At 42.1% G+C, this 21,931-nt stretch overlaps 1 protein-coding gene across 4 annotated transcripts in view; it reads right to left on the reverse strand.

The window, feature by feature from the left end:
- The window catches only part of ipo11 (importin 11), a 712,707-nt gene that overhangs the window by 678,576 nt on the left and 12,200 nt on the right, over nt 1-21,931 (reverse strand). Inside the window, exon 1 of one of the 4 annotated variants that reach the window (XM_078549038.1) lies at nt 10,591-10,612. The exons of the other annotated variants lie outside the window; for them this stretch is intronic. The gene's annotated coding sequence lies outside the window, so the exon portion shown is untranslated. Of the gene's footprint in view, nt 1-10,590; nt 10,613-21,931 lie in introns of those variants that run through there. 4 annotated transcript variants of the gene reach the window in all.

The following is a 21,931-nucleotide window of genomic DNA, read 5'->3' on the forward strand; positions in this document are numbered from 1 at the left end:
TTCCTAAATTCCTTTGTTTCAATAAATATTTTCTCTAAAACAAAGATGATAAATGCTTCCACACCATGGAAATGTAGCCAACTGCAGATGTGCAGGTCTCCTATAAGCAAGTCCAGATTCCAGGAATCAAGAGCATTGTAAACATCTATAACTCTGCTGCTGGGTTATGACCACCTCAGAATAAATGCAGAGAACCTGTCTGCAAGTTGGTTGTCTAGGTTACCAAGTTAACACCAAAGCTCAGCAGTACCCAACACAGAACAAAGACAATAAATTACTGCATAAAGATCATTCCCAGAACATGATCCTAAAACAACGTTTAAACACAAAAATGTCTTACATGTCCACACTGGGGCAAACATTTCTCATCTGTTTTAAGTTCAGATATACAAATCTATCCCCAATTAATAATAACTTATGTAGCACCTTTAGGGACAAGAGTAGGTCATTCAGCCATTCCATCAGATTATGATTGTATCCAACTCCATCTAACCACCTTGATTCTGTAACCCTTAATACCCTTGCCCAAAAAAAAAAATCTCAGCTTTGGCCTGGCCTCAACAGCTTTTTGAAAGAAAGAGCTCCAAATTTCCAACATCTTGAGTTGAAGAAATGCTTCTTGAATTCACCCGAATGGCCTACCTCCAAGTTAGAGGTTATATCCTTTTATTCTGGACTCCCCTGCCAGGGGACATAGCTTCTATTAGCCCTGCTAACTCCTCTAATCATCAATTTGTTTATCCCTTAATATTCTACACACAAGGGAATACAGGTCTAGTCTATCCAGCCAGTCCTCAATTTGATCCTTTTCGTCCTGGTGGCATTCTGGAGAACCTGTTCAGCGCCCCCACAAGGCCAATATGCTCTTCCTGAGGTGCAGTACCCAGACCCGAATGCAGTACATCAGGTGGGGTCTAACCAGAGCTCTGTACAGCTCTAACATAACTCCCACCACTTTATATTTCAGCCCTCTCGGAGAAGCCAATATTCCATGTGACATTTTCATTATTTCTTCTGTACCTGTCCAGTGTCATTTAATGACTTCTGTACATGGACTCCTAAAATTCTCTGCTCCTGCACAATTCTCAGCTTCTCAACATTTAGAAGATGCTCAGATCTGGCTTCTTCAGGTGCAAAGTGCATTAATATAGTAAAGCATCCAAAAGGTACTTAACGTTACCTAACTAATTTAAAATTTCTTTTGCTAAAATAAAGCTGTTAAAACACATCAATTGAAGAAAGCTATGTTACCCACATCAGTAATAAATCAGTAACCGAAGTGCAACACAAGATTAAATTGTATATTGCCACCGGAAAGATGTCGTCTTTTAAAAAAATCTGCAAGAGGAACAAAACTTGATGACAGTGACACCTAGTGGCATAAAATGCAACAATAAAACAAAAATACATTAGGTTAGAAAGCGATTTCTTCTTCCTTTTACTTTTCAGTCCTGTGCTTAATCTCCCAGCAGCACCCACTTGCTTTTCTATTCTTCCTTCCAAAGTGGACAAGTTCACATCACATTTGTCCATATTATATTTCATCTGCCAAATTTTTGCCCACTCACTTAACCTATCTATATCCCTTTGTAGACTCTATGTACTCTTGACAACTTACTTTCCTTCTTATTTTGTGCCATCAAAATTAGCAACCTTACATTCGTCCAAGTCATTGGTACACATTGTAAATAGTTGAGGCCCCAGAACTGATCTCTGTTGCATGCGGTTAGTTACAGCTTGCCAACCTGGAAATGACCTCTTATTCCTGCTCTCTCTTTCCTGTTAGCGGACCAATCCTTTATTCATGCTAACATGTTACTCGTACACAATGGGCTCTTATTAGTAGTAACCTTTGATGTGGCGCCTTATCAAATGCCTTTTGGAATCCCAAGTAAACCGCGTCTACAGGTTCCCCTTTATCCAAGTCGCTTGTTACTTCCTCAAAGAACTCTAATAAATTAGTCGAACGCGATTTTCCTTTCACAAATTATAGCACTGGTTCAAACATGGGCTAAAGAGCTGAACTCGAGAGGTGAGAGTGACTACCTTTGGCATCAAAGCAAAATTTCACCAAGAGTGGCATCAAGGAGCCCTAGCAAAAGTGAATTCAATGGGAATCAGGGGCAAAACTGAAGTCAATGGGAATTGGGGGGAAAACACTCCACTGTTTGGAGTCATACCTAGCACAAAGGGAGATGGTTGTGGTTGTTGGAGGTCAATCATCTCAGTTCCAGGACATCACTGCAGGAGTTCTTCAGGCTCGTGTCCTTGGCCCAACCATCTTCAGCTGCTTCATCAATGCCCTTCTTTCCATCACAAGGTCAGAAGTGGGGATGTTGACTGATGATTGTACAATGTTCAGCACCATTCACGTCTCCTCAGATACTGAAGCAGTCTGTATCCATATGCAGCAAGCCCTGGACAATATTCAGGCTTGGACTAATAAGTGGCAAGTAACATTTGCACCATACAAGTGCCAGGCAATGATCATCTCCAACAAGAGAAAATCTAACCATCTTCCCTTGACATTCAAATGGCATTGCCATTGCTGAATTCCATCACACCACCACCATCACCCCCCACCCCCCCGCCCCCTCTATCGACATCCTCAACTTTGAACTAACTGCTGGTAGCCCAACAAGTCACGCAGTTCTATCAGATCATTTGCACATAGATGACAGCTATTCGAGACCCATCAACACCTTCTCAGGGCATCTTGGGATGGGCAATAAATGTTGGGCCTGTTAGCAACGGCTATAGACCAAGAATTAAAAACTCATTGCAAGTGCATTATTTTTGCACACAACCCCAGGGTAAGCTAATTACCAATTTTTTTTTTTTGAAGACCTGATCATTTCCTATCATATTGTCTGATTTAGATTTCTTTTTAACACTGTGTACCTGTCATTGGAGTATGAACACTTAATCGCATAGAAAGATGATTCCCATACATCATTGATTTCAGCCATACTATTACAGAGAGTTCTTCAATGAACACCAGGAGACAAGAAACAATTTGCATCTTATTTCTTGGTTCAATCTTTGTTGCCTGTCGGCTAGTTCGATAGGATAGCACTAGTGTTGAGAGGTTTCAGCTGGTCAGAGTGTCTGGAGAGAAAATGGAGGGATCTCAAAACTTTCAAAAAATAGTGTCACAAATTGGTTTTCAGCTCGCCAAACATGATCAGCAAATCAAATGATTAACCAAAAGCATCCTAGAGCATCCTTTCCTTAGCCTCCCATACAGGAGGAAATACTTCACACTTAAAATTTGTGGCTTAATCTCAAAACATTTTAGCCTACTGAATTAACATTCCACTCATGGCTAAATGCGACGTGCTATGCTCTTGAGGCTTGGAATTTTAATGTCCAAAGTCATCTTTTCCAGTTTTGCCCACCAAGTTTGATTAGAGAAAGAGGATGCCAGATGAGTTTGAGTTTAGAAAATATTACTGCTGATCTAACTCTGCTTAAGTTGTTTTAGAATGTTTATTAGATCATTCTTGCATCGGAGAGAATACTCAATTGTCAGAAGATAGTGGCTTTGTGCTAACACTTATTTATTCAACAATTTGAATTTAATGACTTTGAATACATTAAACTATATACATTGTTACATAACTGCTTTACATTTTCTTAGTTAATGCTGCCCTTGCTGCCCTTTATTGAAGTACAACAGAACAGCCACCACTGCTAAACTGCAAAATCGCAACACTTGTAATAATTAATCACCCAGTTCATAGGCAAAACTGAACTATAAATTAAACTATTAGAGAATCTTCTTTTGCAAGGAAATGTGCAATTTATAAAATATGCAAATTCAAGATTGCCCAGCAGAGTGTGCACACATATCGAAAGTACTTATTTTAAATTCCCAAAGTATATGATGGCAATTTAAAGATTAATTCCAGAGAAAATGTAAAGCAGCCCATGTGAAATTCAAAACCAAATCCATACCTCAATATAAATTCACACTGCACATCAAGAAAACAAGTACATAAAAAGGTCACATTTTGGATACAGTGAAGGAAGCACAAAGCCCCTGCAGAAACATAATAACAGGTATAAGGCTGTAATAATTTTGTTTTGGGAAATGTAGGACTGTAGCTTTAAGAATAATCCTGTGTTGTAAGATCACATGATCTATGTAAACCAATGTGTTAGCAGTGCAGGGAACCTCTACGGGAGAGTTCTTCTTTAGTTAGCGAGTTTGATGCACACATGTAGTTGCTGCTGCTGTCTTGCAAATAAAGTTCAATGTTTCCATTAAGAAAAGTTGTCGGAACATCAACTCTGTAACAAAGCCATATGGCCCCTCAAGCCTGCTCCATTTCAGAATTGCTACAGCAATTCTTACAATTATGCTCAACATCAACTCCACTTTCCCATTCAATTCCCATATCTCTTGATGCACTTTGACTTTAAAACTCTATCGATATTTGTTCCATCCAGTGTAAAACGGTTACTGCCCAAAAACATTTACATGTAATGACAAGAGGTCACCCGAGTATGGCAAGCCAGTATACAAAGATCCAAACAATTTCCTTTTCAGAGAAAAAAATTACATGCAATATCATTTGCAAGTTACTCCACATACAGTCTGCAAAGAAAATTATCACACGAACAAGAAATTTTTCTTTCTCGTCTGTTTCAATTTTACCTGTCCTTACACACACATTACAGTCTTTAAGCATTCAGGTGTTTTTCATGGCACGCAAGTTGTTGTTGGCTTTTCATTTGACGTCTGCTGGTTCCTGGAGTGACATTGCTTCTCTGGGAAATATTATCATCACGAGTGCTGCTGCTGCAGTAATTGCTGCTGCTGATCCATTGCATTTGTTGGAGAATGGCTGATCTCTGGGACTGATGGCTGTTCAGTTGCTTCTCTGGTTGCATCTCAATGACTGTGGTTGCAACAGTAAATCTGGTCGTTTATTTTAAGACCATAAAAAGTGGGCCATTCGGCCAAACGAGTCTGCTCCGCCGTTCAATGAGATTAGGCTGATCTGATAATCCTCAACTCCACTTTCCTGCCTTTTCCCCATACCCCTTGATTCCCTTACTGATTAAAAGTCTGTCTTATCTCAGCCCTGAATATACGTAATGACCCAGCATCTACAGCCCTCTCTGGTAAAGAATTCCACAGATTGACTACCCTCAGAAAAGAAATTCCTCCTCATCTCTGTTTTAAGTGGGCGCCCCCTTACTCTGAGATTATGCCTTCTGGTCCGAGACTCTCCCACAAGGGGAAACAACCTCTCAGCATCTATCCTGTCAAGCCCCCTAAGAATCTTATATGTTTCAATAAAGTCACCTCTCATTCTTCTAAACTCTAATAAAGTACAGACCCAACCTACTCAATCTCTCCTCATAAGAAAATCCCTCCATACCCATGATTAACCTAGTGAGCCTTCTTTGGACTGCCTTCAATGCCAGTATATCTTTCCTCAGATAAGGGGACCAAAAATGTTCACAGTATTCAAGGTCTGGTCTAACTAGTGCCATTTACAGTTTTAGCAAGACTTCGATATTTTTATACTCCATTCCCTTTGAAATAAAGGCCAACATTCCATTTGCCTTCCCTATTACCTGCTGAACTCGTGTGCTAGCTTTTTGGGATTAATACACAAGGACCCCCAAATCCCTGTGCTGCAGCTTTCTTCAGTCTATCTCCATTTAATATTCAGCTCTATTCTTCCTGCCAAAGTGCATAACCTCACGTTATATTCCATCCGCCACATTTTTGCCCATTCACTTAACCTGTCTATATCCCCTTAGACTCCTTGCGTCATCCTCACCACTTTTGCCTTCCCGCCTATTTTTGTGTCATCCACAAACTTGGCAATAGTACATTGGTTTCCCTCATCCAAGTCATTAATATATATTGTAAATAATTGAGGCCCCTGCACTAACCCCTGTGGCACTCCACTAGTTACAGGTTGCCATCCTGAAAATGGCCCCCATATCCCAACTCTCTGTCTTCTGTTAGTTAGCCAGTCCTCTATCTATGCTAATATACTGCCCCCAACACCATGGGCTCTCTTCTTATTAAGTAGCCTTATGCATGGTACCTTATAGAACACCCCTTGGAAATCCAAATATATTACATCTACTGGTTCCCCTTTATCTATCCTGCCTGTTACCTCCTCAAAGAATCCCAATAAATTTGTCAGGCATGATTTCCCCTTCATGAAGCCATGCTGATTCTGCTTGATTATATCATGCATTTCTAAATCCTCTGCTAATACATCCTTTATAATAGACTCTAACATTTTCCCAATTACAGATGTTAAGCTAACTGGCTGATAGTCACCTGTTTTTTGTCTCCCTCCCTTTTTGAATAAGGGTGTTACATTGGCAGTTTTCCAATCCTCTGGGACTTTTCCAGAATCTAAGGATTCTTGGAAGATTACTACCAGCGCACCCATTATCTCTGCAGTTAATTCCTTTAATATCCTAGGATGCAACCCATCAGGTCCAGGGGACTTATCGGCCTTTAGCCCCATTAGTTTCCCTAGTACTTTTCCCCTAGTGTTGGTTATTTATTTTCTTCCCCCCCCCTTTGCCCCATGATTATTTAGTACTTTTGGGAATGCTATTAGTGTCTTCTGCTGTGAAGACTGATGGAAAGTATTTATTCAACTCCTCTGCCATTTCTTGGTTCCCCATTATTATTTCCCAAGCCTCATTCTCTAAGGGGCCTATATTGACTTTGGCCTCTCTCTTCCTTTTTATATATTTAAAAAAGCAATTACTGTCCATTTTTATATTACTTGCTAATTTATCCTCAGTTCATTTTCTCCCTCTATTATTTTTTTGATCATCTTCTGTTGGTTTTTAAAATGTTCCCAATCCTCTGGCTTATCACTAATCTTTGCCACATTGTATGTTTTTTCTTTCACTTAAGATACTATCCTTAACTTGCTTGGTTAACCATGGTTGGTTTGTCACTTTCCTACAATCCTTCTTCCTCACTGGGATATATCTTTGTTGACAGTCATGAATTATTTTCTTCAATGCCTGCCATTGTTCATCAAGCGTTTTTTCTGCTAAACTCCTTTCCCAGTCCACTCCAACCAACTCTGTCCTCATTCCTTTGTAATTACCCTTATTTAAAGTTTAGCACATTTGTTTCTGAACTAAGTCTCTCACTCTCAAAATGAATGCTAAATTCCACCATGTTATGGTTACTGTTTCCTAGGAGATCCTTTACTCTGAGATCATTTATTAAACCTGCCTCGTTACACATTACCGGGTCCAAAATAGCCTGATCCTTGGTTGGATCATATTGTTCTAGGAAACAGTCCCAAATACACTATGAATTCTTGCTCATGGCTACCTCTGCCAATTTGATTTTTCCAACCTACATGAAAGTTAAACTCACCCATGAGTAATATACTGCCTTTTTTACATGCCCTCATTATCTCCTCAGTTATTCTTTGTCCTACAGCATAGCTACTGTTAGGAGGCTTATAGACTACTCCCACCAGTGTCTTCTTCCCCTTGTTGTTTCTTACCTCCACCCATATGGATTGTACACCTTCTGATCCAAGATCATTTCTTGCTATCGTACTTATTCCATCTTGTACTAACAAAGCTACCCCACCACCCTTTCCTTCCTGCCTGTCCTTTTGAAAAGTCACATACCCCTAAATATTTAGCGCACAGCTTTGATCTCCTTGTAACCATGTCTCCATAATAGCTATAAGATCATACCCACTAACCTCTATTTGTGCCGTTTATTAATTTATTCTGTTCTGAATACTACATGCACTTAAGAGCTATTAATTTTGCCTTTTTACCATTTTTTCCCCCTTTGATCCTATTTGGTTTTTTTTTAATGTTTGCACACTCTGTCCCTTCCCGTCACACTCTGGGTATCACTACCCAAGTAGCTGCCCTGCAATGCCATCATATCCTTTTGCTTTATAAGCCTACTTATCCCCTCTCCAGAACCCTCCCCCCCCCCCCCCCCCCCCTATTTAGTTTAAAGCCCTCTCTACAGCCCTAGTTATTCAATTTGCCAGGACACTGGTCCCAGCATTGTTCAAGTGAAGCCCATCCCACCGGAACAGCTCCCTTCTACCCCAGTACTGATACCAGTGCCCCATGAACTGAACCTTATTCCTCCCACACCTATCTCTGAGCCACGCATTTAACTCTTTGACTTAATTTACCCTATGCCAGTTTGCCCGCGGTTCAGGTAGTAATCCCAAGATTGGAGGTTCTGCTTTTTAATTTAGCTTCTAACTGTTCAAATTCTTTCAGCAGAACCTCCTTTCTAGTCCTCTCAAAGTCGTTGGTACCAACATGGACGAAGATAACTGGATCACTCCCCTTCCATTTCAAGTTCCTCTCCAGTCCTTAAACCTGGCACCAGGCAGGCAACATAGCCTTCAGGATTCTCACTCACAGCTGCAGAGAACAGTATGTATCCCCATAATTATACTGTCCCCTACCACTACTACATCCCTATTTCCCCCCCACCCACTTGAATTGCTCCTTGTAACACGGTGCTGTGGTCAGCTCGTTCTTCCTCCCTGCAACTTCTGTACACAGGTCTTATGTTGCCAAGTGGACTGGGTTTTGTTGACTGCGTCGAATTTTGCACTCTGATTGGCTCTCCAACTCTCATCTCTAATAAAGTTGGGAAATCATTGCCAAAGTGAAATCTGGCTCTCTGTCCTTTCGCTTTGATTTTGTCACTCCCTCCTATGACTGCTTCTGCCTTCAGTAGTTTTTTTAGCTGCTGGAAGAGTAGTCTGGTTGCAGCATTAGTCACTGGACTGGACTACTTTCTGTGCCTTTAGTAGGTGTATTTCTCTAAAATTAACCTGTACACATCTGTGCTGGACACCATTGATTTTTTTTTTTAAAGATCCCCTTGGCCATTTTCATCACTGCCTCAAGCATTTCCGTTTGACTGGGGAGAGTGTGAAATGATGTGTAGTGAATTTCCCAAACTTTCATGAAATGTCTGAATTCTCTGCAAATGAAGTAACATCTTTTACAAATGCTTTGATGCAGACAGAAGCAGTTTGAGAAAGATGCTTTGAAGTGGCTGTGGTCAAACTGTACCATCACTTTCTCTCTCCCAAAAGGGTACTGGTTGAAATGCTCACAAAGACGATAGCCAGGCACTCGTTTTCTATTTGTGCGTAGCGTCATTCAGATTGTGTTAATGATCTGGATACAAATACAACTGTTGTCCTTGCTGCACGAGGGCTGCTCCAAGTCCTCTTTTGCCGATATCACACTGTAGGGTGACTTTGCCGTCGACATCATAGGGCCTCAGCACTGGTGTTGCTATCACTGATTGCTCGATATATGAATGAATGCTCGTTTTGTGCCTCAATACCATTGAATATCTTTTGCAGTGAGAATGTGTACAGATTCACACTCCGACAACAAACTGGCCAAGAACTAGGTAGGTAGTTCACAAATCCTACGAATCACTGAACAGCCTTCACATCTGTTGGTTGCTGCATCTCCATTACAGCTCGCACCATATCTGGATCAGGGCGAAGTGCTTTAGCTGTCAGTACATAGCCTATGTACTTGACTTCTGTCATATTTAGTTGCATTTTCTTTCTTGCTCACCTTCAGGTTCATCTGGCAAGCTCTCTCTAGCAGTATCACTAGATTCTGACTATAGGTCTGCAATGGCTTCTTACATCACATCTCCACATCAATAGATCATCCACGGTCAGTTCCACTCTGGAAGGTCATTGACCATCTCATGCTGTCAGCATTGACACTCTTCCAGAGCAGTGGAAATGGCAAATGGCATATGCAACTATCTCCCAAATGGAATCCAGAACATAGTCAGAAAAACTTCATTTGGCAGAAATCATCCTTAGCCTAGGGTAGTAAAGATCTTTGCCATGGTAAGTTGAGTCAGAATCTTTTCAATGGCATAGGGCAGCAAGATCTCTTTAAAACATTATTTAGATTCTTTGGGTCTATACATACAGTCAGCTTTCCAGGTTTTTTTCACTGCTACCAAACTGCCAATCCAGTCTGTAGGAGTTGTTACTTTGATTACTCCCATCTTTTCAAGCTCCTCTATCTCGTCTTTCAGAGTGGACTTGAGGGCAGCTGGAACTCTCCTCAGTGCTGAGTTGGTCTCCAACTCTCATTGACTTCAAGGTGATATTCACCAAAACGACATAGAAGACTTGTGAAAACATCTTTGTGATGTCAGGATCTGCTCAATAATCAGTGACTTGGTGTTACGTGAAACACTGCAAATCTCTTCTGATACATGGAGGGTTACCAGTCCAAGTTTTTGACTTGTTTCAGCTGAGACATGGGGATTTTGCTTAATGACCACTATCTGAAGATCATCTTTTCTTCTCCTTGTATTGGACTCTCAGCTTAGCTTGCCCTCTCTAGAGTGACCATCCTGCCATCATAGAGTTTCAACTTTACCTTTGATGGTTTCATTATTGGGTCACCATATTGAGCAACTTCACACAAGTCTGTGAAGTGCATGATGTTGCACATAGCGCCAGTGTCAAACTGACACTTCATATTCACCTGATGCTCTTCTGCAGTCATCATTCCAACAAGTAATAAACCACATTTTACCTCAAAACTTGACAATGCCATTATGTTATTGGGTGGAGAGTAATTCACCAGAATCATGGTTGGACATCTCTCCAACAACCATCTTTTTAGGCTTGCTTTTCTTCTTTCCAGCAAAACACTTGCATGCAAAGTAGTTCTGCTTCCTGCAACTAGAGCACCACTGTCAGCAGTCTAATAGGATCTGCATGAAGAGAAACAGTTAATGTTTCAGATCGATGGCCTTTCATCAGAACTGGAAGGTCACAGACCTGAAATGTCAACTGTTTCTCTCTCCACAGATGTTGCTCGACCTGTGAGTATTTCCAATATTTTCTGTTTTTAACCCCAACTTTTGTGATCTGCTTAACGGTGCCATCTGTCCTGTGACCATTTTGTGTGTCAGTAGATACTGTTACTTTTATTGACAGCAATTCCGGAATGCTCCTAAGAAACCAACACAAACCTACCTAGAGTTCGAAACGCTAATACAAGCCACGTTCAACCGATGGGTGCGCTCTTTAAAAAAAGCAGCACAGCTATAATGGGTTACAGGAACTGATATTACTAGAGGAATTTAAAACCGCCTAACTTTCAATCTCAAAATGCACTTAGAGCAGGAAGTCCTCACAGCCCAGGATGCAGCAGTCATGGTGGATAGCTTTGACCTTACACAGGCCTAGCAAGTCAGGCAGACCCTTTCCAAACCACCCCAAAACCCTTGGAAAGATAAGGGAGAACCAGAAAGGAAGGGGGCTATACCTAGAAAGGAAGTTACAAATGGGGGTGCAAGAAGTCCTCCCCAAGTCTGAAAGGAGAACATCTGGAGACTGGTATGTTTCCACTGTAACAAAACAGGACACACCACACCTGAATGCTGGAAATTAAAGGGGAGCCCGTGGGTCTTGAAGGGATCCAAGAGTAGTCCTGAGGAGGATGTCCCGGTAGGAAGTACAGCAGATCAGGCAGGGACCCTCGCTATAAAATTAGCCCCTCTGAGGGTATTGCCCTATGCGTGGCCAAGCCAGGCAAAATCTCCAAGAGCCAAGGAAGTTTTGTCCTCCCAGGAACAGTGTTCCTGTTCCTTCCCTGGATTCAAGCAAGTCCATCATACTGCTCTGGGGCACAGGGGCCACTCAATCCTTGATGTTGGAGAAAAACCTAAGCCTTCAAGCCACCAGTTCCCCTGCATCCCCTCCACATCAGCCCACCCTGAGTCATCCCTGAAAGCCAAGGCACTGATCAGTGGAGTGGGTGGAAGGTACATGTCGGTCCCCCTCTATCGGGTCCACCTACAGTGTGGCCTAGTCAGGCTGTAGGAATTGTCCCTGAACTGCTGGTGGCAGGAATAGATTTCCTCCTTGGGAATGATTTGGCTGGCATTAAGGTGGTAACATCCCCTATAATTCTCGACCAGCCAAGCAAAAGATAGAGAAACTGAGCATCTGCAGGACGACGCTCCAGGGATCTTCCCCAATTGTGCAGTGACCCTGCCCCAAGCTACACATGCAAGCTTAAACAAGAGAGAACCAGTGTCCCAGCTGGATCAGCCAAAGACCTGATTAGCAGAGACCTTTTTCAAAAACCTGTCTGAAGGAAAGGAGGTGCTCAGCTGAGCCTCTCTGATTAAAGATCAGCAGGCAGAGCCTGAAGTAAAGCTCATAGCACAGACTGCCTGCTATGAGGCAGAAGCCACCCAGGTTCCTGAGTGCTACTGCTTGCGAGATGGGGTAGTAATGCTGAAGTGCAGATCCCCCAGGAGACCTTTGGGTGAGGAGTGGACAGTGCTCCACCAGATTGTAGTGCTCCCAGAATATCATCAGGAGATTCTAAGAATTGCCCATGCTTTCCCGATGGCCGGACATGTGGGTACCCAAAAAGATTTTAGCCCGCATAAGCAAGCACTTCTACTGGCCTCGCCTCCAGTCCAATGTGGCCAAGTACTGCAAAACCTGCCATGCTTGCCAGATTCCAGGGAATTCCCAGACCAGAATTAAACCAGCCCTCCTCAAGCCCATTCCAGCATTTGGTGAACCTTTTGACCAAATACTGATAGACAGTATGGGGTCCCGACCTAAAACCAAGGCCAGCTATCAATACTTACTCACCATAGTAGTTTTAGCCACCCGATTCCCTGAGGCCATTCTCCTCAAGAAAATCACAGCCAAGGCCATGATTGAAGGGCTAACCCAGTTCTTTAACTGGTAAGGCCCACCGAAAGATGTCCAATCAGATCAGGGAACCAATCAGACCCTAAAAATCATGATTAGGACCAACTGCTCCAAATATCCAAATGACTGGGACAAGGGTTTAGATTTCCTGTTTGCTACCAGGGCTCCCTGAACAAATCCACTGGCTTCAGCCTCTTTGAATTAATTTACGGGCATGAGATGCTGGGCCCCCTGAAGCTACTAAAAGAGAAGTTTCTGGTGCACAAGGAAGAACACTTCCATGTTGGAGTACATCTCCACCTTCCAGGGATGGGTCTTAAAGGCCTGTGCGGTGACCAAAGAGCATTTTGAAAGCTTCCCATCAAACTATGAAAATACAGGCAGACGGGTCTGACTAGGAGACCATGTCCTCGTGCTGCTGCTCCTAGCCACCGACCCAAGTTCAGTGGCCTGCATCGAGTGACCAAAAGGATCAGCAAAGTCAATTGCCTGATCCACACCCCGATAGCAGAAAAAGTGCATTGGTTATACCACCTTAACCTGCTAAAGGAATATTACAGCTGAGAGCTCAGTCAATTGGTGGGTACATGCCAGAGCATGGAAATATCTGAGGGCAGCCAGGAATCAGCTGAGAAGAGGGGTCCACTGATTGAACCTGTGGCTACCACTGTGGCAAACAAGACTTGAATGTCCAGTTAGCACACCTGACCGAGAGCAGCGGGAGGATGCAGCCACGCTGCTCGTTAAACAAAGAACTCTCTAAGGACCAGCCAGGGTCTACCTCACTAAGGGTCCACGACTTGGACATGGGAGATACTCCACCGATAAAACAAAACCCCTACCGGCTGAGCCGCGACAAGCTGGCTCAGATCAGGCAGCAAATCCAGTACATGATAGAAATATAATTGAGCCTAGCCAGAATAGTTGGAGCTACCCCTTTGCACTGGTCCCAGAGCCAGATGGAACAAAATAATTCTGCATTCACTACCAGAAAGTGAATGCATTTGGAGATTAGAAGGCCAACTACTACCCAATCTAACGCCTTGAGGTTTGTATAGACAAGTTGGGTCACTCGGCCTATGTCTGCAAAAATTAACCTTTTAAAAAGTTACTGCTAAGTCCCCATGACGCACAGGGCAAGGGAAACCCGGGCCTTTATCGCCACAGATTGCTTATAACAGTGTATGGTCATGCCCTAGCAACCTTTCAGATGTTGGCAAACCAAATAGTAGCTGGGATCAGCAGTTGTACAGTGTACCTGGATGACTTGATCATTTACAACAGCACCTGGACTGACCACTTTGACCACCTGGAAGCAGTGTTCCAGGGTCTGAAAAGGACCAACCTCGTCGTGAACTTGGCAAAAGCGAACGCGTAAAGGCCAAGGTGACTTACCTGGGACTTGCCTCAATCAAGTTGGGGGGCCAAGTGGCAAGCCTAATTCCAGCAGAGCCATACCCTCCTTTTGTCATGAACTGAAGACTAGTCCCTTGGGGTCTGGCTTCAATTCACTGTCAGAGTTTTTAAAATGGACCTATGCACTGCACAGCCTCATCGCCCAACAATGCTCACCACCTCGCCTTTGCCTCTGACTGTGCTCACACCCTCCCCTCGACAATGCTCACCCCCTCCTCACTCCCCTGATAACATTCATCACCACTGCCCACCCCCCCCAACCCAACACCCACCCTCCAACAGTACTTACCCCTCCCCCCACCAACCTTTTTAGTATCTCCCATCTATTTTTAAATCCCATCTAGTATACTGGTAACAAATGGATCAGATCAAAGCTCTGCAGTCCTGCCATGTCCAATTGTGAATGGTGGTGGATAATTTAACTAACTGGGGAAACAGTCTCCACAAATATCCCCATCTTCAATGATGGGGGAGCCCAGCACATCAGTGCAAAAGATAAGGCTGAAGCATTTGTAATGCCAAGTTGATGGTCTCAGCGGCTTCCTGAGGTCCCCAGCATCACAGATGCCAGTCTTCAGCCAATTCAATTCACTCCAAGATATCAAGAAATGACTGATGGCACTGAATACAGCAAAGATTATGGGACCTGACAACATTCGGGCAATAATACTGAAGATTTGTGCTCCAGCATTAGCCATGCCCCCAGCCAAGATGTTCCAGTACAGCTACAACACTGGTATCTACCTGCCAATGTGGAAAATTGCCCAGGTGTGTCCTGTCCATTCCAATGAGAAAGAAAAATTCCAAGAGGACACTCCATCTGTGGTTAAGTAAAAAACTTAAAAGATGGTATCAAACTGAAAGAAAAAGTGTATAATTGCGAAAAGGTGGGTGGCAGGTCAGAAGATTGGACAGAATATAAAAAATAGCAAAAAAATGACAAAGAATGTAACTCCTCTATTCAAAAAGGGAGACAGACAGAAAGCAGGAATTACCTGCTGTCATAGGAAAAGTATTAGAAGCTATTATTAAAGACGTTATAGCAGGGCCCTTAGAAGAATTCAATGTAATTAGGCAGAGTCACCATGGTTTTGTGAAAAGGAAATCATGTTTAACCAATTTATTGGAGTTCTTTCAAGTAGTAACATGTGCTGTAGATAAAGGGGAGCTGATGGATGTACTATATACAGATTTCCAGAAGGCATTTGATAAGGTGCCATATCAAAGGTTAATGTGGAAAATAAAAGCTCATGGTGTAGGGGGTAACATTTTGGCATGGATATAAAGTTGGCTAGCTAACAGGAAACAGAGTAGGCAGAAAAGGGTCATTTTCTGGTTGGCAAGGTTAACAAATGGTGTGCCACAGGGATCAGTGCTGGGGTATCAACGTTTTACAATTTATATAAGTAACTTGGGTGAAGGGACCGAAGGTATGGTTGCTAAATTTGCTGATGACACAAAGATAGGAAGGAAAGTAAGCTGTGAAAAGGACAAAAGGAGGCTAGAAAAGGATACAGATAAGTTCGGTGAGTGGGCAAAGGTCTGGCAAATGGAGTATATAATGTGGGAAAGTGGGAAATTGTTTATTTTAGCAGGATGAATAAAAAGAGGCATGTTACCTAAATAGTAAGAGATTGTAGAGCTCCCAGATGCAGAGGGATCTGGGTGTCCTAGTGCAGGAATCTCAAAATAGCAAGGGGAATTGAATACAAAACTAGGGAGGTTATGCTTCAGTCATACAGGGCATTGGTGAGGCCACATCTGGAGTACTGTGTACAGTATTTGTCTCCTTAATTAAGGAAGAATGTAAATGCATTAGAAGCAGTTCAGAGAAGGTTTACTCGACTAATACCAGGAATGGGTGGGTTGTCTTATGAGGATTGGCTGGACAGACTAGGCTAGTATCCACTGGAGTTTAGAAGAGTAAGAGGCAACTTGATTCAAACAAAAGGCCCTGAAGGGTCTTGACAGACTGTATGTGGAGGGGATGTTTCCGCTTGTGGGAGAATCTAGATCTAGGAGGTCACTGTTTAAAAATAAGATAGATGAGGAAAAACGTTTTCTCTCAGGCAGTCGTGAACCTTTGGGAGACTCCTTCTCAAAAGGCGGTGGAAGCTCACCACCACCTTCCCAAGGGCAATTAGGAATGGGCTATAAATGCTGGCCTAGCCAAAAATGCCCGCATGCCATGAATGATAAAAAGAAGCAAAGTCTTTGAATATCTTTAAAGCTGAGCTACATAGATTCTTGATAATCAAGGGGACGAAACGTTATCGGGGGTAGGCAGGAAGATCAGCAATGTTCTTTTGAATAGCAGAGCAGGCTCAAGGTGCCCAGTAGTCTACTCCTTGCACTCTTTTCCTCTTCAGCTGCCCACTATCCAATCACATTACCTGACAGAAGCCAACAGAAATGCCAATAATGTTAATAACTAAAACTAATGAATTCACCAAGAAAAGCTAATTAAAATATTCTCATTACCATCAGTTCCAAGCAGTTATGTACCTTTCACTAAACAAAATAGTTTGAAAAAATATTAAACTGATTGGCTAAATATGTGGTGCAGCAGGATGTCATTTACATGTTTCCATCACTCACAACTTCATCCCTCCAAGATGGATAGTTTTCCATAGGTGAATAGCCAATTAATTCCTTTGCCTAACAGCATCAGTAATGAGGCAATTAGTTTTCACCCCTCTAATATCTGCAGATAATCTGACCTGACAGTATATAAATGGACTCTCTGCACAGGGAAATCTAGAAGCCACCATGTCTGAAGAGTCAGATTCAGTTAATGTCTATCAGCTGTGAAACACAAAGGCTCCCAGCCTGATCAAGAACACAGCTCATTCAAGAGTAATTCATAACCCTGCATTATTAAAACCCAAGTTCTGAAAAAGCCTTTACAAAAACCTTGATTTGCCTCAAAGTTTCTCCGGTAGATAGCCTTCACATAATAGGAAATCACTACCCTCAAATCAGTTCTCCATATGCAGAAACAATTTAATATGTTGTAATAGATGCATCCCTTCCCAATTGGGCCAAAGGAAGAAGATAGGACCCTTTACTTGCTCCCTTAGCCTCAAATTTATGCACAGCACTGAATAAACATGCAAATGGTGGTTTCAATTATAAGAGCATTGGGGCAACAAAGGACTGGGATGGAATTCAAAAAGTGTATAGCTTTATCTAAAGCATCCTGCAATTCCTTAACAGCTAACCTAACTTAAATTATGTATGACCAATTGTTCATCCATTAAGAATTAAGGAAGAGCTCCCCAAATTTATTTCATCAGGATTTCTACACAAGAATCTCGCAGTGCAGAAGAGGCCTTCGGCCCATCGAGTCTGCACCGACACGTGAGAAACACCTGACCTACCTACCTAATCCTATTTACCAGCACTTGGCCCATAGCCTTCAACGTTATGACGTGCCAAGTGCCCATCCAGGTACTTTTAAAGGATGTGAGGCAACCCGCCTCCACCACCCTCCCAGGCAGTGTATTCCAGACCGTCACCACCCTCTGGGTAAAAAAGTTTTTCCTCACATCCCCCCTAAACCTCCTGCCCCTCACCTTGAACTTAAGTCCCCTCATGACTGACCCTTCAACTAAGGGGAACAGCTGCTCCCTATCCACCCTGTCCATGCCCCTCATAATCTTGTACACCTCGCTCAGGTTGCCCCTCAGTCTTCTCTGCTCCAACGAAAACAACCCAAGTCTATCCAACCTCTCTTTATAACTTAAATGTTTCATCCAAGGCAACATCTTGGTGAATCTCCTCTGCACCCCCTCCAGTGCAATCACAGCCTTCCTATAATGTGGCAGCCAGAACTGTACACAGTACTCTAGCTGTGGCCTCACCAAGGTTCTATACAACTCCAACATGATCTCCCTACTTTTGTAATCTATGCCTCGATTGATAAAGGCAAGTGTTCCATATGCCTTTTTTACCACTCCACTAATATGCCCCTCCGCCTTCAGAGATCTATGGACACATTTGCCAAGGTCCCTTTGTTCCTCAGAACTTCCTAGTGTCATGCTGTTCATTGAATACTTCCTTGTCAAATTACTCCTTCCAAAGTATATCACCTAACACTTTTCAGGGTTAAATTCCATCTGCCACTTATCTGCCCATTTGACAATCCCGTCTCTATCTTCCTGTAGCCCAAGACACTCAACCTCACTGTTAACCAACTTACTAATCCTACCCCCCACAGAGTCATCTATGTCGTTTATATAAATGACGAATAATAGGGGACCCAGCACAGATCCCTGTGGTACGCCACTGGACACTGGCTTCCAGTCACTAAAGCATCCATCTGTCATCACCCTCTGTCTCCTACTACTAAGCCAATTTTGAATCCACCTTATCAAATTACCCTGTACCCCATGTGCATTCATCTTCTTTATAAGTCTCTCATGTGGGACCTTGCCAAAGGCTTTGCTGAAATCCATATAAACTACATCAACTGCACTGCCCTCATCTACACACCTGGTCACCTCCTCTAAAAATTCAATCAAATTTGTTAGGCATGACCTCCCTCTGACAAAGCCATGCTGACTATCCCTGATCAAACTTTGCCTCTCCAAGTGGAGATAGATTCTCTCCTTCAGAATTTTCTCTAATAGTTTCCCTACCACTGACGTGAGACTCACTGGCCTGTAGTTCCCTAGCTTATCTCTACAACCCTTCTTAAATAGCGGAAGCACATTAGCTGTTATCCAGTCCTCTGGCACCATGGTCAGAGAGGATCACACGGGATTTTATATCATGACTGACATCACAAATTATTTTTCATATTTTATGAAGGTGACTGCATAAAAATATTCGAGAAAAAAATGTATCAGTGACAATAGCTTAGGTCGATCAGAACTCATCATTGTTGACATAGGTGTGATGAGCTGAATGATCTCCTTTGTGCTGGGCACATTATAGTGTCCATTTAAAACTGGAGCTGATATTTAACTTTACTCACCCAACACATATAAACAGATATAGCAACTTGTATTTACATAATGCTTTAAAGTAATAAAACACCCCAAGCCGCTTCACAGAGGCATTATAAAGCAAAGTATGACACCAAGTCAGATTTAAGGAGCAAAGAGAATGAAAGAGGGGTGGAGAGATTTAGGGAGGAATTTCAGAGATTAGGGTTTTCAGTTGCAGGGATAATTAGGGATGGGCAACAAACGCTAGCCTTGCCATGAGCTCTCATACCCCATGGAGGATTAATGAACAAAAATTCCCTTATGCTGCATTATTTCAATTAGTTCTGTACAATTTTAGATACATCAGTGTTAATTACACATTGCACTCCAGAAACCTGCCCATAGCAGTAAGGAAGTATTTAGGTGAATTTAATTTAAACCAATGGCAAATAGCTTGTCTTTGTGTGACCAAAGCAGTTCAGTTCCGTTCAGTTTTTGCCATTGATGTACACAGCACAAGGGTCCATGTCAATTTCAAGCCAGGATTCCACCCACACAGGACCCACAAAAATATTTAATGAATGTTCCCGCAGGGATATTGCCCGAGTCCACATGCAAGTTTGCACTGGCCAATTTAATTGTCAATCGTGTTAACACATATGCATCCCTCTCCCCAGGGAAGGTTGCTATTATCATCACACTATTTACACTTTGCACAATATTTAATTACTTGTCAGTTGCACTGATTTGTGTTGGTGCATTCCACTGGTTTTGAATGAAGCCGAGGCTTGCCTATACTAATAAAACAGCTAAACAATGCAAAATTATTTTGTAGCTAATTCTAGGTGATTGAATTTCAATACTAATGCAATCATTAATTTGTTTATTAAATCCTAAGTGGAAAACAGTTTCTATGCATCCGCTCAACGTTTACTCAAAGCATTTCCTTTCACTCTAGTACTTTGAGTAAGCAGTTTATGGAGAGAATTGTGAATGCCTCTGCCCTTTCCCATTGCTGCAGTGATATCCACTGGCTGCGCTGCTTCTGAGACACCACTCTCTCTGGTGTATTCTAATTATTCTTCCGGGAATTGTCACATGAATTTGCCACTGCGGGATCAATAACAGAAAAAAGAACTTGCATTTATGTGACACCTCTGGCAGTATAATTACTGTTGTAATGTAGGAAATAGCATTTGTTGCCAATATCAGTGCAAATTCAATATTGCTTATTTTCCAGCTCAAAAGGAATGCTTGTCGGCAGATTAATGACCACTTATTTCCTCAGACAGGACAAACGTGGGCAATTATATTATCAATAGTCTACCTGTAATCAAGCTTTTATAGAGATATTCTATTCAAGTCACAACCACTAAGTGTGAGTGTCTATTTTTCTATAATAAATAATCATTTGCTGCCCATCTGACAATCCTACTTGTTCATGTTCTCCTAGCTTTTCACAACCTTCATTATATTTACAATACCCAACTTGGTGCAATTCACAAATTTAATACATTTCCTTAATTCCTCGAATCTAAATCATGTATAAGGTGGCAACCAGAATAGGCCACTATAGAACACCATGCACACATCAGTCCAGTGTTGAGAAAGCTTCTTTTCCAAATATTCTTGGCTTTATGCTCTCCAACCATCTCTTTACGCATGTGCTCACGTTTCCATTATTACATGCTGCATCATTTTTCCCATAAGCCTATGAGCTTTATCAAATACTTTTTTTATTAAAAATAGAAAATGCTGAAAATACTCAGCGGTTCAAGCAGCATCTTTGGAGAGAAAGCAAGTGGTTTTAAATCAATGACCCTTCGTCAGATTTCCAGCAACTGCAGTGTTTTGCTTTTATATTTTTTGAAAACCTATTTAAATCACATCCACTGAATTTCCATTATTTACATTGAAGAATTCTAAACAGCCAGTGAAGAATAATCCATTAAAATTTCCTGCCAGCTGGCTATAATTCAGTCATGTTCTTCAAGAATAGTAATTTCACCCCCATAATATAGGTTTGATAGTTTACCAACTGAAGATGGTAGTAGCCCTTTTTTTTTAAAATAGTCTCAAACCAGAATGGCTCAGTCACACAGGGATAAAAACTCCAGACATGTCACTTGATCCTTCTGTTGGGTAAAAGGAAAGTTGCAACTGATGGGTGTACACCTTCTGGTGTTAAAGTTAGCTTACGGTTGCTCTTGTTCTTCCAACAACCGAAGAGTTGTTGGCAAACACCAGCATGCAATTAAGGCAGAATAGCTCAAATTTTAAAAACATCCAAGTATTTTTAAAGCTACAAAATAATCTTTAAAAATAAAAGTATCTTTTCAAGACAATTCACTTCTGCAGTAATTTAGTTTTCAGAACTCAAGTTAATGGACATGCCTTGAATTTTAATAAAGATATAGGGTCATGCTGTTTTGAAATGTCTCTCAGAGAGGGCAGATGTTACCACTGACTGCAAAGTACATTTGCTGAGGTAGTGTCCTCTGCCCAACCATCTTCAGCTGCTTCATCAATGACCGTCCCTCCATCATTAGGTCAGAAGCAGAGATGTTTGCTGACGATTGCATAATGTTTAATACCATTTGAAACTCCTCAGGTACTGAAGCAGCCTGCATATGCAGCAAGACCCTGACAATATTCAGCTTGGGCTGAGATATGGCACAAATGTCACTTGCCACATAAGTGCCAGGCAATGACCATCTCCAAGAAAAGAGAATCCAACCATCGCGCCCCCCCCCCCCCACTTCCTTGATATTCAATGGCATTAACAAAGACCAGAAACTGAACTGGACTAGCCATATAAATGCTGTGGCTACAAGAGGTCAGAGAATA

The sequence above is a fragment of the Cetorhinus maximus genome, chromosome 1 (genome assembly GCF_964194155.1).
Source record: "Cetorhinus maximus chromosome 1, sCetMax3.hap1.1, whole genome shotgun sequence".
NCBI classification, from domain to species: Eukaryota; Metazoa; Chordata; class Chondrichthyes; order Lamniformes; family Cetorhinidae; genus Cetorhinus; species Cetorhinus maximus.